Consider the following 16,786-nt stretch of genomic DNA (forward strand, 5'->3'; position numbering starts at 1 on the left):
ATCTCTCGAACGCGAGTTGACGGCCCAATCAATGGCCGAATCCCGTTCAGATATCTCATATTGCAAGCGGCTGACGTCAGCTGACAATTCAGCTATACGTTGGCTGTCCTGCGCCGATGCCCTATTCTAGTGACGTAGCTCCGACCGAAGTTGTTCCACCTTGGCTTCTAGGTCTCCGATTTGGTTATTGTTGTCGCTACTACTCTCTTCATGTCTGGGGGCTAGATGATGACGAGGCATGCCAAAAGGTCCAGTAGATTTGCGTGCTATTTTCCTTGTACGCGCCATGTCTTTATAAGAGGAGAATATTTATTAGTATATTTTAAACATGATGCATGCATAACCTAATAAATATGGAATCAACCTTCGTTGATCCCCGACTTCCTATATATTGCACTCTGTTACCCAATTCTACAACATAAGGGACTACCCGAAAGTGATAAGGTAAGAATGAAAGAATATTTCTAGGTTACTATTTGAAAATTCTTTTGAAGTACTAAGTAATATCTGAAGAGATGGGTTTCGCTCCGATACCAGCTGTGACGGAACCTTCCAAGGTATTAGGCCCACCTACAGTTGTCTTTGTCCTAAGGACCTTGGACAACCTTGTAGGTGTACATAATCACTTGACAAGTTCGGTAACTGTATCCTCATCATTTCGCCCAAGAGCGCTTCAGCTGTCACACAGATATTACATCACATCGGAGGAAAGAATAAGTGGAAGCAAATTACAATAACTTAATTTACATTCATAAAATATATAGAGAGAGTATTATTATTACAATACCAGGGTATTACGAGTGCATAAAGTATTATTATTACAGACCAGGGAGGCAAAACACCCTCCCGCACAAAAGTTTAATGATTTCAAAGTGGGAAGCCGACATCCTCCCACGACCATCTTCACTGCTGGGACTCTTCCTTGGGTACCACCTTTGAACAAAAACAACAAAAGTCTGTTGTTTCCTCTTCTACTCTAGTTCAAGCACTTGACCTACACTAGCCGTCTTTTATCACCCTTTTACTTTACTGGATTGCTATGTGTAGGGCAGTGACCAAGTCTTCATGTCCGAGAAGTAATGGCGATCCGAATTGATTAATACCCAGTTGGGGATCTCCAACCACACGACATATGTAGCACTTAACCCTTGCATATGTCAACTTGCCACCGGGTTTCTTAAGACCAGACCGGGTTCACACCAACTGAGAGCACAGATACACCACCGTCTAGTCTCTTGCCACGGAGGGTACACGCAACTCTCGCCATCTCTCCACTCCCATTGCGTGTTGGCCTTTCTCGTATTAGTCTGCCCAAGGCAAAGCTTACCCATGACGAGGCATGTGGCCAATTTAAAGGTCTTCGATCATCAAGCCTACATCGGTATGGTCCTTAATCGACTCAGACGGAGACACTACACTGACACTTCCTTCTCGTGCAAGTCACCCGCTCGGTCTCAGCTATATTATTTACAAACCCAAAATTTGGTACCTGGTAGAGGTACATCTTGTCCGATGTTGAATCCATCACGGCCATGATGGATCCACCATCAAGTTTTATTTTTGAAAACATCCCATTCCATCTGGAGCATCATCTTTTGTGAAAAATAAAACATTTTTGTTCTCTAAAGTAATACTAAGCATCAGAAAACCTTTTAATAAAATAGGTAATCAAGGAAGGATAAACATTTCCAAGGAAGGAAATGTAGCAATTGGCTTAACATCCAACTCCTATAACCTAATGCATCATTCAAGTGATAAAGAGTTTAAAATCACAAGGAAAGGTTAATGCACCGGGGCTTGCCTTGTGTTGTAGGGGATTCGGGATCTGTTCCACAGATATCAAAATAAAAACAGTTCTTGGCAGGTGGAGTTTCAGTTGGTGGTGCAGTCTCTTCTTCTTCAACACTTATTTCTTCTTTGTTTTTCTATACATAACCATACATATACATGAATGATCATGTGATGCTATGAATATGCAATTATAATAGAGACACATCAAGTTGAATCTTGAATACATCTTTCCTTCATGGTACACCAGGGAAACTAGGGTTTTCTGAGTCAGCAATCTATTAGCATAAAGCAAATATTACCTAGAAAACTAGGGTTTTGGGTTTGGGAATCAAACAAGGTCCAACATATGTCAAACTTCAGCCATGGGTTCTAATTATCAAATTAAGTTTACCCAAAAAGTTTTATGATTTTTGGAGTTATTAAATAATTTCTAAAATTCCAAAAGTCTAGGTTTAGGCTTTGTTAAATATTAAATAATCCTTCAGACAAGCCTTGTTGAGAACAGTAAAATCAATGCACATTCTCCATTTACCATTGGCCTTCTTCACCATAACAGTGTTAGCTAGCCATTCTGGGTATTTTACTTCTCTGATGACTCCAGCGCTGAGAAGTCTTTTCACTTCATTCCGAGCACCTTCGGCTTTGTCATCAGACATTTTCCGAAGCCTCTGCTTTCTGGGTCTGAAGGATGGATCAACATTGAGCGAGTGTTCAATAACATCCCTGTTAACACCACAGAGATCATTGGCTGACCATGCAAAGACATCTTTGTTGTTGAATAGGAACCTTGTTAGGGTTTTCTCCTGCTCCTCAGTCAATTGAGATCCCAGCAGCACCTTCTGCTCTGCTATATCTTCACATAAAAGCATGGGCTTCGGCTGATCAGCCGAAGCAGCCTTCTCCCTTCTGTACTTGTATTGCTCACAAGCTTCGGCTCCATCTATATTATGGATTGCTTTTGAATCTATATAGTTTCCTTCGGCTTTCCTGGCATCTTCCTGACTTCCATGAATAGCAAAAGGTCCTTGATCCGAAGGTATCTTCATGCAAAGATATGATGGATGAAGAATTGCTTCAAAAGCATTGAGTGTCCCACGACCAATGATTGCATTGTAAGGGTATTCCAAGTCAACAATATCAAACACAACTTGCTCAGTCCTTGTATTGTTAACAAACCCGAAAGTCACTGGCATTGTGATCTTGCCAAGCGCTACAATCTGCCTTCCTCCAAAGCCACAAAGAGGGTGTGTAGCATCATGAATCTTATCCTCTGGCTCTTGCATCTGTCTGAAGGCCTTAGCAAATATAATATCCGCTGCACTGCCTGTATCAACCAGAACATTGTGGACCAGAAATCCTTTGATAACACAAGAAATAACCATAGCATAATTGTGAGGGTAATCCTTGAGTTGAAGGTCCTCTTGGGAGAAGGTAATTGGGATGTGAGACTATCTTGACTTGATGAAGGGTCCTTGCACCCCGACATGCTGTACCCTTCTTTGCGCCTCCTTCTTCTGCTTTTTGTTGGCTGGCTCTGAGCATGAACCGCCTGTTATCGGGAGTACCAGCTTCGGAGCCGAAGCAGCTCCAGCTTGGTTGTTGAACGAAGCTGTTGGGGACTTGTTCTCAAAAGCTAATAATTAAGAACAAGGCAACATAAAAAGTGCTAAACATTAAATTCCTTCGTCCTTCAAAGCATTATCTCCCTTCGGATATAATGAATTTCAGACGAAGGTTATGAAAGACATACCTTCATAAGCACGATAAATGATGAAGAAAGATTTATATACAAAATATGGAAAAATGGCATAATCACTTTAAACATTATTATCAATTTATTTTTATTTACGATATTTGTACAAACAATAACAAATTGCAAATGTACCTTCTGTTTAAAGGAAGACAAGGGTACAAGTGTGACGCGAGGGCAAAGTGCAAAGTCGGCGTGAACAGTACGGGAGTACTGTTCATCTATTTATAGGCACGGGACGCAGCCCATGTAGAATTACATTCATGCCCTTTCCATTTACCAATAACTCTATAGTAATTCTTCGTGGTCTAATTTGCCTTTTCATCTTTAAGTCGGTTCACCTTCTCTGCTGTTATGCCGAAGCTTTTCTACGCACAGCTTCGTGATCACCTTATCCTTCATCATAATCGCCTTACGTCTCGCTCAGGCTTCGTCCTGACCATGCTCTTGTATACTCATGATCCGATTCCGAAGATGCATGTTCACATATTTCACTTGGAAAACATTGTTAAATTATGTTTTTGAGGACCTTCGGAAGCCGAAGGCCCCCAACAGTAGCCCCTCGCAATATTAATTTACTAGAATGATAAATTCATATTGCGACATGGATGAAGGCCTTAAGCCGAAGGTCCGAAAAAACACCTTCCCTTTGCTAGAATAGCAACAGTCATTGACAAGCGGGACCCTCCAGTTTTCAACGTACTAGGTGTATAAATAAGAGCTCACCACGAGTTTATTTGGCACGCTTTCTTGCCATCTGCTCTTGCTCACTCGACTTTTAGCCTGTGCGTAACAACACTTGCTTGGCTTTCTTAAATTTTTAAGCTTCGGGTTCGAGAGCACTTTTCTCAGCATTTGCGAAGATGTCTGAAGATAAGAAAGCTGTTGCTGAATCGAAGCTGAGCCTTTCTGAGGAGATGCATCTCGGCTTTCTTCAATCAATAGCAAAGACCAATACAGAGAAGATTACTAGGGAGATTTTGGAGGGTTTATCTGAAGACACTAGCGACAGTGACAGTTATGATGTGGATAGTGGTGGTGAAGACTCCGAAGTTCGACCTTGGCGACCAAGCCATGCGGTTTTTGGTAAATCAAGTATTAAACAAAGCCATCTTGTCAATATGAGGGGTAGATATTTTCGGGACTTGTCTATTGTGAGGGCTGACGAAGGAGAGAAGACCTGTCTGACTCCCGAGGAAAATGAAGTTGTGATATTCCGAAGCTTCTTAAAGGCTGGAATGCGGTTTCCCTTGAGCAGTTTTGTCGTGGAAATACTGAAGATATTTGAAATCTACCTTCATCAACTTACTCCCGAAGCAATCATAAGGATGGGCATCTTTGTCTGGGCCGTGAGGAGCCAAGGTTTAGAACCAAATGCAAAAAGTTTCTGCAACATACATGAGCTATTGTACGAGACGAAACCCTGGGGTAAAGAGCAGTATCACAACAATTTTGGCTGCTACAGCTTCGGTGCCCGATCTGGGTCAAGCTGTCCCGTGCCAACCTTTCGGAAGAGATGGCCCGGCGACTGGATGACGAAATGGTTTTATGTGAAGAATGACTTGAAAATACGTGAAGATATTAAAGATATTATTATGCGCCCCATCTGGAAACGCTTCGGCCTCCGGAGGCCGAAGGTGGAAATGGATGAAGCAGCCGAAGAATGCCAGAGAGCCTTCGGCGTGGTTTGCTCTTTTATTGGGACAAGGGATTTGGTCCAAGAACACATTGCCTTCAGAGTATGGCCACTTGTAGAAAAGTGGGAAATGCCGAAGGAGACCGTTAGGGAAACTGACGAAGGTGGATTAGTTAGGCTAAAATACACATTCCAATATGGAGATAAATTCGTCGAGCCAGATGACGACTGGCTAAAAAGTATTGAGGCCATAAGTGATGAATTGCTTGGATTATACTCGAAGGCCGAAGACACTGCACTATCAGCGGCCTTCGAAGGCCGAAAGAAGAAGAGACTCAACCGAGTGTTTGATGCTATTGGGTTTGTCTACCCCGACTACCGTTATCCAACGCGGGGTCAAAAAAGAAAGAATACATCTTCTGCGAAAGAAGTTGCTTCCGCTGCTACTAGCGAGCCAGCGCCGAAGAGGAAAAGGATGATGGTTCTCACACACCGGGCACGTTATATTGAACCGGCCATAGTGCCTGAGTTTGTCGGTGAGACCTCTTCGGTCACCGAAGCTAAAGGACCAACCCCCCTGCCGAATATTGAAGGGCTGGCCGAAGTGCCGGCGACGGAAAAAATAGATGAACCGAGGGCTGAAGAAACAAAGACATTGGAAATTATAAGTCCTTCAGCAAAAATTGAGGTGCCAGTGCCAATGCCAATGATGACCCCAAAGAGAAAAAGAATGGTTAATGTACTGGATGTATTGGAGACAATAAAGTCTTCAAGCACTACTCCGAAAAAAATTGGCGAGACTTCCGAAGTGCAAATCGAAGCATTTGATGCCGAAGCTTCAAAGCATCAATCTGGAACTGAAGCTGGGCCTTCAGAGCCCACCAAGGTGAAATCCTTGGAAACCGAAGGAACAGAAACAACAGAACAAATTTCGGCTGAAAAAACTGGCACTGCCGCCCCCGAAGCATCTTCCGAAACTTTCGATTACATTTTACGTCATGCTTCGGGGAAAAAATTGACTGAAAAAGAAAAGCAAGAGGCCCAGTTTTACGCCCAAAAAATAAAATATCCAAAGGGGGCGTTGATATTCAACGGCAGTGGAGAAGAAGACTTTTTGTATTGTCTCCCTGACAACAAGGAGATTTCTGTCTGTCGGGAGATGAGCAAGAGCTTCGGATTCCCAACACTAGAAAACGAGCTCTCGGTGCTATCAAAAGACGAACTAGCCGACAGCTTGGCGTATAATAGCTTAAAGGTGCGAAAATGAGGTTTTTGTATTATTTCCTGAAATCAAAATTTTTCATTTGTTTAAGCTTATTGAAACCAAACTTTTTGCAGGGTCTTATACTTAGCAATGCCCTCAGGGCTCAAAAAGATGCTGAAGACGAAGGGTGCGTTATGGCCCTGAGCAACCTTCGTTCTGAAGTAATTGAACTAAGGAACGAAGGTCTCGAAAAAGATAAAATATTATATTCACTGATAGATAGAATAAAAGAAGACGAAGCTACTTTTAAAGCTCAAGCTGAGGCTCAGAAGCGTGAAATTGAAGATCTTCGAAAACAACTAGCCAGAGCTAAAGAGGAGCGCACCCTTGAAGAAACGAAACAAGAAATCAGTGAACAATGGGCAAATCATTTGGAGAAAAATGTTGAAGAGCTTCGTGCATCTAAGAAAAGATGCTATGAAAAATCTATGGAATGTGTTAAGACAATAAAAACTAGCTTCGCCAGCGTTGGCGCATTCTCAAGTGAGGAGAACTTCGTAAGGGGTGACCTCGAAGGCCCAATTGGATGGATCAGCCACGAAGCTGAAGCTTTTGAAGAAATTTTAAGTAGTTGAGGAGACATATGCGCCTTTTCGGGTGCCAGGGGGATTGCTACCATTTTGGAGAGGAAAGGCTGTGACCACGTGAAATCCTTGGCACAATCCGAAGCCGCCTTGTCCTCTGAAGATATAAAAGACCCCTCGGCCAAAGCGAGCCTGGTCGGTGGAAAATTTTTCATCGACATCTGGGACAATGGTGGCCGGGAAATGGCCCAAGAAATTATACGGAAAAGCGAAAAAGGCATTCATGACGCTAGAAAAGTAGCAGAGTCCGCTGAGAAAAGTGCAGAGCCCGAAGGGCAAATAGGTATTGACTAGTGGTTTTTGATTTTTTGTTGTAATTTTTTGATTTCGAACTTGTTCACGGTTTGTAATATTTACGGTTTGTAATAGTAATATAGCCGTATCTTCTCCTCCCTCAGAACCTGCCGAGCCATCTGCGGACCCCTACGCGAAGGGGGACGACGAAATTAGGAAAATGGCCGAAGCCATCATGGATAAAGTTGTTGATCAACTACTAAACGAAGCTGCAGAGATAGTTCTAAGGGAAGATTAGCTGTTATTGTAAAAAACATTTAGAATGTAACATTTGTTGTGTGTAATATTTTGTAACTTTGAATGTAATATATTAGTTGTTTATAGTTCTATTCTTTACGATGCATGAAACATCATATACATACCGTTTTTGAGCCTTCGGCGAAAAAACACGTTCCCTTCTTTTCATGCTTCGTAAATAATATCCGTGTTCTCATAAAATCAGTAACCAATCCTTGTAAAATCAATAATCAATAGATCTTTCCATTTCAGAGTTTGACGAAGGTATAACTCTTCAATAGCTATTTTTTGTGTCTTGTCACTATTTCTTCAAAACAATCTTCGAATATCAATACCGAGACCCCCTTCTTGCATTGTTGATGCAATATGATGTATGATGTTATGCTATGCAAATGATGTAATGATGTGATGTTATGCAAAATGATATTTGCCGAAGGTTGACATTTTTTTCACTGCAAGCCTCCCTTAGGAGCTTCTTCGCCTTTTACTTCAGCGGAATCAGCATTTATTTTTCGCTGTAAGCCTCCCTTAGGAGCTTCTTCGCCTTTTACTTTCAGCGGAATCAGCGTTTATTTTTCGCTGTAAGCCTCCCTTAGGAGCTTCTTCGCCTTTTACTTTTAGCGGAATCAGCGTTTATTTTTCGCTGTAAGCTCTGCATTCCCTTCGGAACGACTTTTGAGCAGAAAACTTACACTGCGCTCCCTTAGGAACGACTTTTTGCTGCTTTGAAGAATTTACACTGCGTTCCTTTAGAATAAATTTTTGATAATTCGAAGGTCCTCCTTGCCACCATAAATTCTTATGCTTCAGCAACTTAAGCCTATGGAGAAGATATATTCTTTCATTATGGTAAAAAGCGAAACTGTTACAAGAAATTGAAAACGACAAAAAAGAACTTAAACCTCCCATAATTGTTCCTTATTAAGAAGAAAATAATACTGAATGCGAAAAGCTGCTGTCGGGGTAGGATATTTGTTAGTAAATATGCTTCGACTCTAGCACAGTGCTATTGATTGTGCGAGCTTCGGACTCTTCTCTGAAGTCCCACTGAAGGTGAGTGTGCTGACTCCCTTCTGGCTGCTGGCCTCGTTGCGTTGGTGGTGGAGGTGGAGGCTGTTGCCAAGATGCTTGGGGTTGACTTGCCGAAGCAATGGAAGCTGCAGGGTGGTTGCCTACATATTCTGGAATGTAAGGCGAATGGTACGAAGCAGTATGCATGACTTGCTTCGGTTGACTCTATTGTGCTGCAGCTTCTGCTATCTCCTTTTGCTTCTGGATGGTAACGTGGCACATCCTGGTGGTATGGCCCTTGTCCTCACCACAGAATAGACGATAAATTTTCCTTGGCTGATCCCCAAATCTTCCTCCAAAGCCCCTGGCGCCTCTGCCCCTTGGAGCTGGCGGCCGGAAAGAGCTTTGCTGCTGCCCCGAAGCTTGCGAGGAGTACTGTGGCCTTTGCTGTTGACTCCCTCTATCATCACTCTGAGTAGAGTTGTGAATTGACCTGACGTGCCTCGGATGGAATCTTCCTCCGAAGCCCCTGGTCATTTCAGAGAACCTGTATGCTTCCTCCCTTCTTTGGCGGAAGTCATTGTCAACTCGAATATACTCGTCCATCTTCTGGAGCAGCTTCTCCAAAGTTTGAGGAGGCTTCCTGGCAAAGTATTGGGCTGAAGGTCCCGGCCGAAGCCCCTTAATCATGGCCTCAATGACAATTTCATTGGGCACTGTTGGTGCCTGAGCCCTTAGACGCAGGATCCTTCGGACATACGCCTGAAGGTATTCTTCGTGGTCCTGGGTGCACTGAAATAAAGCTTGAGCAGTGACCGGCTTCGTTTGAAACCCTTGGAAGCTGGTTATCAGCATGTCCTTCAGCTTTTGCCATGAGGTGATTGTTCCTAGCCGAAGAGAGGAATACCAGGTTTGTGCAACACTCTTGACAGCTATGACGAAAGACTTTGCCATAACTGCAGTATTGCCACCATACGAAGATATGGTTGCTTCATAACTCATCAAGAATTGCTTCGGGTCTGAATGACCATCGTACATGGGGAGCTGGGGTGGCTTGTAAGACTGGGGCCAAGGTGTAGCCTGCAATTCTGTTGACAGAGGAGAAGTATCATCAAAAGCAAAATTTCCATGATGGAAATCTTCATACCAGTCGTCCTCGTTGTAAAAGCCCTCCTGATGAAGCTCTCTGTGCGGAGGCCTTCGGTTCTGGTCATCTGAGCAAGATGACGAACTTCTTCAGAGGCTTCATCTATCTGCCTTTGCAGGTCAGCTAGATGAGCCATCTTTTCCTTCTTCCGTTGGACATGTTGATGGAGCATCTCCAAGTTTTGGATTTCTTGATCCAAGTCGTCCTTCGGAGGCGTTGGACTTGTGGCCTTCCTCTTCTGGCTTCGGGCCTCCCTAAGAGAAAGGACATCCTGATTGGGGTCCAGCGGCTGCAGAGTGGCAGCCCCTGTTGTTGAAGCTTTCTTCGGCGACATGATGAAGGTGATGCTTGCCGAAGGTGTTCAAAACTCAAAAAATGGAAGTGAGTTCACTGAAGGTGGGCGCCAATGTTGGGGACTTGTTCTCAAAAGCTAATAATTAAGAACAAGGCAACATAAAAAGTGTTAAACATTAAATTCCTTCGTCCTTCAAAGCATTATCTCCCTTCGGATATAATGAATTTCGGACGAAGGTTATGAAGGACATACCTTCATAAGCACGATAAATGATGAAGAAAGATTTATATACAGAATATGGAAAAAATGGCATAATCACTTTAAACATTATTATCAATTTATTTTTATTTACGATATTTGTACAAACAATAACAAATTGCAAATGTACCTTCGGTTTAAAGGAAGGCAAGGGTACAAGTGTGACGCGAGGGTAAAGTGCAAAGTCAGCGTGAACAGTACGAGAGTACTTTTCATCTATTTATAGGCACGGGACGCATCCCATGTAGAATTACATTCACCAATAACTCTATAGTAATTCTTCAAGGTCTAATTTGCCTTTTCATCTTTAAGTCGGTTCCCCTTCTCTAATGTTATGCCGAAGCTTTTCTACGCACAGCTTCGTGATCACCTTATCCTTCGTCATAATCGCCTTACGTCTCGCTCAGGCTTCGTCCTGACCATGCTCTTGTATACTCATGACCCGATTCCGAAGATGCCTGTTCACATATTTCACTTAGAAAACATTGTTAAATTATGTTTTTGAGGACCTTCGGAAGCTGAAGGCCCCCAACAGAAGCCATCAGCTCAAAAAAGTGGAAGTGAGTTCACCGGAGGTGGGCGCCAATGTTGGGGACTTGTTCTCAAATGCTATGAATTAAGAACAAGGCAACATAAAATGTTAAATATTAATGCCCTTCGTCCGCTGAAGCATTATCTCCCCAAGGATTTAATGAGCTTCGGACGAAGGCCATGAGCAAAACATCACGAAGGTCACACCTTCGTGATTAGACTTATAAAACAATATGAAATAAAATACAAAGCATGAAACATTATAGAAGGATATATTGAAAATAAAAAACATTATTCACATATTTTATTATACGAACTCAAATATTAAAACATAATATTTAGATTCATTTATACCTTCGTCTTGACAGAAGGCAATGATTCCAGCGTAATGTGTCAGCAGTTACAAGATTGCGTGAACAGTACAGGGGTACTGTTCATCTATTTATAGGCATAGGGCGTAGCCTGTGTAAAATTACATTTATGCCCCTTACAATCGACTACAATAATGACACAAGACATCACGGGTCTTTAAGTCATTCCATCTTTAAGTCGGTTCACCCCTTCGTCTTGAAATCTGTCATTGTGCCGAAGCTTTATTGATGATAGCTTCGGCGCTGCTCCTGATAGGATCTGCTGAAGGTGTTATCTTTCTTTAGGATCTTCGGCTACGAAGCATACCCCCAACACCCGCTTTTAGGCGAAAACGTGCCCGCGCGCGCGCCCGCCCAGGCGATTTTGCGCAAAGGCCTTGAGGAATTTGAAAAACCAGAAAAGAACCCACACACTGTTTCTATGTGTCGCTGACAATTGCAAAACCCCCCCCATACTTCTATTTCTTCATGGTTCTTGGTCCACGACGGGACCATGCCGAACACCTGGCCGGAGCTGTGATTTCACGGCTATGGTGACCCGGACAGGAGGCAACAAGCTTGTAAACATCAAGTAGAAGTCTATCCGAGCAAAAGCCCTCACTTAATTGAAAATATTTAACCCTAATTGAAGCTTGTTCATGGTCACGGTGGCGGAAAGACTCCGGTGAGCACGTTCTAGACAACTAACGGCAGTGGTGCTAAAATTGAAGCTCGGGTGAGCTTCACGGGTTCACCAGAGACTGTGTACATGTCTAAATGTGGACTAAACGGGGACGGGAGAGTGGGTTGACAGAGAGGGTGTCCGCGGCGGCGTTCTACAGGCGACCTGGTGTTCCGGGGCTTAGGCTTGGTAGAGTTCAATTGGCTGATATCGTGAGCAACGTGAGGCTAAAGGCAAGCCAAAACAAGAGGCAAATGGGTAAGTACTGACCCGAGGAGGGCTGCCCATGAATGGGTCCTTCACGGCGGCGGAGGTGACCAACTTCAAGGAAATCCGATGATTTCGGTCGATAGGGGATGAAACAGGATGGCTAGTGTGCTATTAGCTCCACGACTAAGGGGCGAAGACCAGTGCATGGTCAATTTGGATGACGGGGGTAAGGGCGCGATGAATTTATAGGGCGGGTGACCAACAACGGCGGTCGTGGTGATAACCTTCACGGACCTCGCTGGCAATCAACGACGACGTCCGGCGCGGTCCTTTTCAAGGGGTTAGACATGTCTTGCTGCGACAGTAGCATAGTTAAATCATTGATGCCGTGGATGAACAGAGGGAAGCGGCGTCAGCGACCAGGTATGACCACAAGGGCCAATGGCCATGTGGTGGCCGGGATATTTGCGCTCCACTGCGGTGATCTTACCCAATTCATGAATATCGCTATGAAGAAATGCCCGCCAAGCACCCGACCGAGACGCGGCGCGAATCACGGTGCTAATCGGTGCTAGCGGCGAGGTGCTCCGCACCTGGGATATTTCTGTTAATGTAGTATTGCGATTGTTCTTCGGAGCACCTGGGGGCGATTTGCTCCAAAATTTGTGTGGCAACTTGATCATCCACCTGCATCAAAGTTGATGATTTATAATCCATCTTCAATTTTGTTATAGCATCCCCAGTCAAATTCTCATTGGTTCCTACTCAAATTTGATCCCAAAGTTCTGCCAATGTCAGTGGTGGCCACATTTCAGTTCAAGGGCTGACTGACAGCTCGACTTTAAGTCCTTCTATCTCCAATTTCTGTACAACACCAATGCTTAGTCACTTAATAAAACTTGTACCCATAACATAGCTCTACAAGTTTGCTAATTGACCTAGGGCAAAACTCTTGTGGATTTAGAGATATAGAGCTCCAAATTTGACCCCATTGTAATGAAATTCAGACTTAACCTTATAAAGCTCATGGGGTACTTTTGCAAAGAACTCCAAATTCCTCCACATTACTTGAATTCTCCAATGTGAAAGTTATTTGGTTTGTGATGTTTTATCACTTTGATATTTGCACTTTAGTCCAAAAGTGCCTAGAATTTACATTTAACCCCCTAGGGTTCCAATTAGGGTTTTCTAGGGTTTCTTTTTGAGTTTTGGGGACTTTAGGGTTTTGTGCCACTAAAGTACATCAAATGTGCTACCTTATGAACATTAAATGACTTATGAGATTATTACTTATTTGGGCTTCACTTTCATCCAATAGCCCTAACTCAGGGTTAAGTACCCTACCCTAGGGTTGATCACTCTTTAAGTCACCTCATCACAACTTATTTTGAAATTTTATCTAGTGAATGCATTCTAGGTGTAACAAACACATGATATGTCAATGCACATGATGTTATCCTCAAATTTTAGTGCCAGTAACACTAGGGGTGTTACATCCTTCCCCCCATAAAAGAATCTTGTCCCGAGATTTAAGATCCTAGGGTAAGTATTGGAAAAGGAAACACGTCACATCTTTATTTCCTTACTTGTCTTACAGAGCAGGGGTGGTATGGGGTTTATTCCAACTATACAAACAAATGTATATATCTTACAGGTTACATGAAGCTAAAAACCTAGGAAAATTCTCTTCTAAGAAATCTTGAGTCTCCCAGGTAGCTTCATCTTCAGTCCTTTTTTGGGTGATTCTGTCCTTCTGATCCAAAACTCGAATGGGATGTTCAGAATAAGCCAAATCTGGTTCCAAGGTAACATCCACATCGATGGTTCGATCAGGAACCCAAAGGCACTTCTTCAATTGAGATACATGGAACACATTGTGTAGTGCAGATAATGTTTCTGGCAACTGAAGTCTGTATGCCTCTGGTCCACATTGTTCAAGAATGGGAAACGAGCCAATGTATCGGGGTGCTAGCTTCCCATTTACCCCGAAACGGTTCACACCCTTCATTGGTGATATTTGCGGTACACATAATCTTTAACTTGAAAGAACAAGGGTAGGCATCGTTTGTCTACATAACTTTTCTGTCGAGCTTGGGCTTCTTTGAAGTGGTGTCTTATCTGATGAACCTTTGCTTCTGTTTCCTTGACTAAGTCAGGCCTGAAATACCAGCGTTCTCTAGGTTCTAACCAATTTAAGGGTGTCCGACACCGTCGTCCATACAGTGCTTCAAATGGTGCCATCTTGATACTCTCTTGATAGCTGTTATTATAAGAAAACTCTACCAGTGGCAGACAATCATCCCATTTATGTGGAAACTCCAGCACACATGCCCGTAACATGTCTCCGAATATTTGATTTACTCTTTTAGTTTGCCCACTTGTTTGAGGATGATAGGCCGAACTGTGGAGCAGTTTAGTACCCAAGAATTTATGCAATTCACTCCAAAATTTGGATACAAATTGTGGTCCATGATCCGATACTATCGTTTTTGGAATTCCATGCAAACTAAGAATATGGGCAATATAAAGTTCCGCATATGCGACGACTGGATATTTTGTCTTGACAGGCAGGAAGTGAGCAATCTTCGTAAGCCGATCAATTATGACCCATATGGAGTCAAATCCTTTGGCAGGTTTGGGCAATCCCACAATAAAATCCATACTAATGTCCTCCCATTTCCAAGTTGGGATGGGTAAAGATTGCAGTGGCCCAGCGGTCTTTATGTGTACTGCCTTGACACGTCTACAGGTGTCACATCTTGCCACATAGCGTGCAATCTCAATCTTCATTTTCGTCCACCAATAGTGTTGCTTTAAGTCTTGATACATATTAGTACTTCCAGGATGAATGGAATATCGACTAAGATGAGCTTCATCCAAGATCTGTTGGCGGACTTCAGCATCTTTAAGCACAACTATGCGATCATTGAACCATAGTATTCCTTGGTCATCTTTTCTGAAGCAATTAGCTTTGCCGGCTTCTATTTTCTCATGAATATGTTTCATACCCATGTTGGTTCTTTGGGCATCAATAATTCTCTGTAGGAGAACTGACTTAAGCTTTCATTGGGTCAAAGTTCCATGTTGTATCATTCCCAGGTTCAACTTCTCCATTTCTTGACATAGTGTGGTGTCAAGGGTCCTCAATGTAAGACAATGACAGAAAGCCTTGTGACTCAGTGCATCTACCACCACATTGGCTTTTCCTGGGTGATAGTAGATTTCTAAATCATAATCTTTAATCAGCTCAAGCCATCTTCTCTGTCTCATGTTCAGTTCTGACTGGGTAAAGATATATTTCAGACTTTTATGATTTGTATATAAATGACAAGTATTTCCCAGCAGATAATGACGCCATATCTTGAGGGCATGAACCACTGCAGCAAACTCCAAGTCATGAGTTGGATAGTGCTCCTCATGCAAGAGTAGTTGTCTTGAAGCATAAGCTATGACTCGGCCCTCCTGCATTAGGACACATCCAAGTCCAGTACCTGATGCGTCACAATACACATCAAAAGGTTTTTCAATGTTCGGTTGAGCCAATACCGGAGCAGTGGTTAATAACACCTTCAATTGCTCGAAGGCTTCATTGCATTTCGAGGACCAGTCAAACTTGGTATCATTCTTTAATAAACCCGTGATAGGTTTAACAATCTTGGAGAAATCCAGAATGAATCTGCGGTAATATGTAGCTAGTCCAATGAAGCTTCGAACTTATGTACTGTTGTTGGCGATTTCCATTCTAGAATATCATGGACTTTGCTGGGATCGACCGCAATTCCTTTTGCAGATAATACATGTCCCAGAAACTGGATTTCTTCCAACCAAAATGCGCATTTGCTGAACTTAGCATACAACTGATGCTCCCTTAAGCGCGTTAGCACGATCCGTAAGTGTTTAGCATGCTCCTCTTCATTTTTGGAATAGATAAGGATGTCATCAATGAAGACCACCAAAAATTTATCTAACTCGGGCATGAATACCGAGTTCATTAAATACGTGAAGTGGGCTGGAGCATTTGTCAATCCGTAAGACATAACCAAATATTCAAATAATCCATACCGCGTGGTAAATGCGGTCTTGGGTACATCTCCGGGTCGAATACGAATCTGATGATAACCTGACCTGAGGCCAATCTTGGAGAATACCCGAGCTCAAATAAGATAACGATTCGGGGAAGAGGGTACTTGTTCTTGATAGTGACCTCATTAAGGGGTATGTAGTCCACGCACATTCGAAGTGTCTGATCCTTCTTCTTAACGAAAATTGTTGGACATCCCCATGGTGATGAACTAGGCCTAATGAAACCTTTCTCAAGCAAATCTTGGAGTTGAGTCTTGAGTTCTGCCAATTCATTAGGTGGCATTCGGTACAACCTTCTAGAAATAGGAGCCGTACCGGGCTTTAATTCAATCACAAACTCTACATCCCTTTTTGGAGGCAACCCAGGCAAATCTTTAGGAAAGACATCCGGGAATTCACATACCACCGGAATATCCTGGATTTCTTGCATGACAGCTTCATAGACTCGTCTAGATGGTTTGGCTGGGATAGCTATAGGGATGGATAATTGAATCTCTTCACAGCCATGGCTCAATTTGATAGTCCTTAAGTCTGTATTGATGATGACCTTATGCTGGGCTAACCAGTTCATGCCCAGAATTACATCTATGTCTTGGCCCTTTAAAACAAACATGTTGGTAGGAAAATTCCCGTCCGGCCAACACTACAGGTATGTGGATGGCT

Source organism: Zea mays, chromosome 10 (assembly GCF_902167145.1).
Source record: "Zea mays cultivar B73 chromosome 10, Zm-B73-REFERENCE-NAM-5.0, whole genome shotgun sequence".
In the NCBI taxonomy this organism is placed as follows: Eukaryota; Viridiplantae; Streptophyta; class Magnoliopsida; order Poales; family Poaceae; genus Zea; species Zea mays.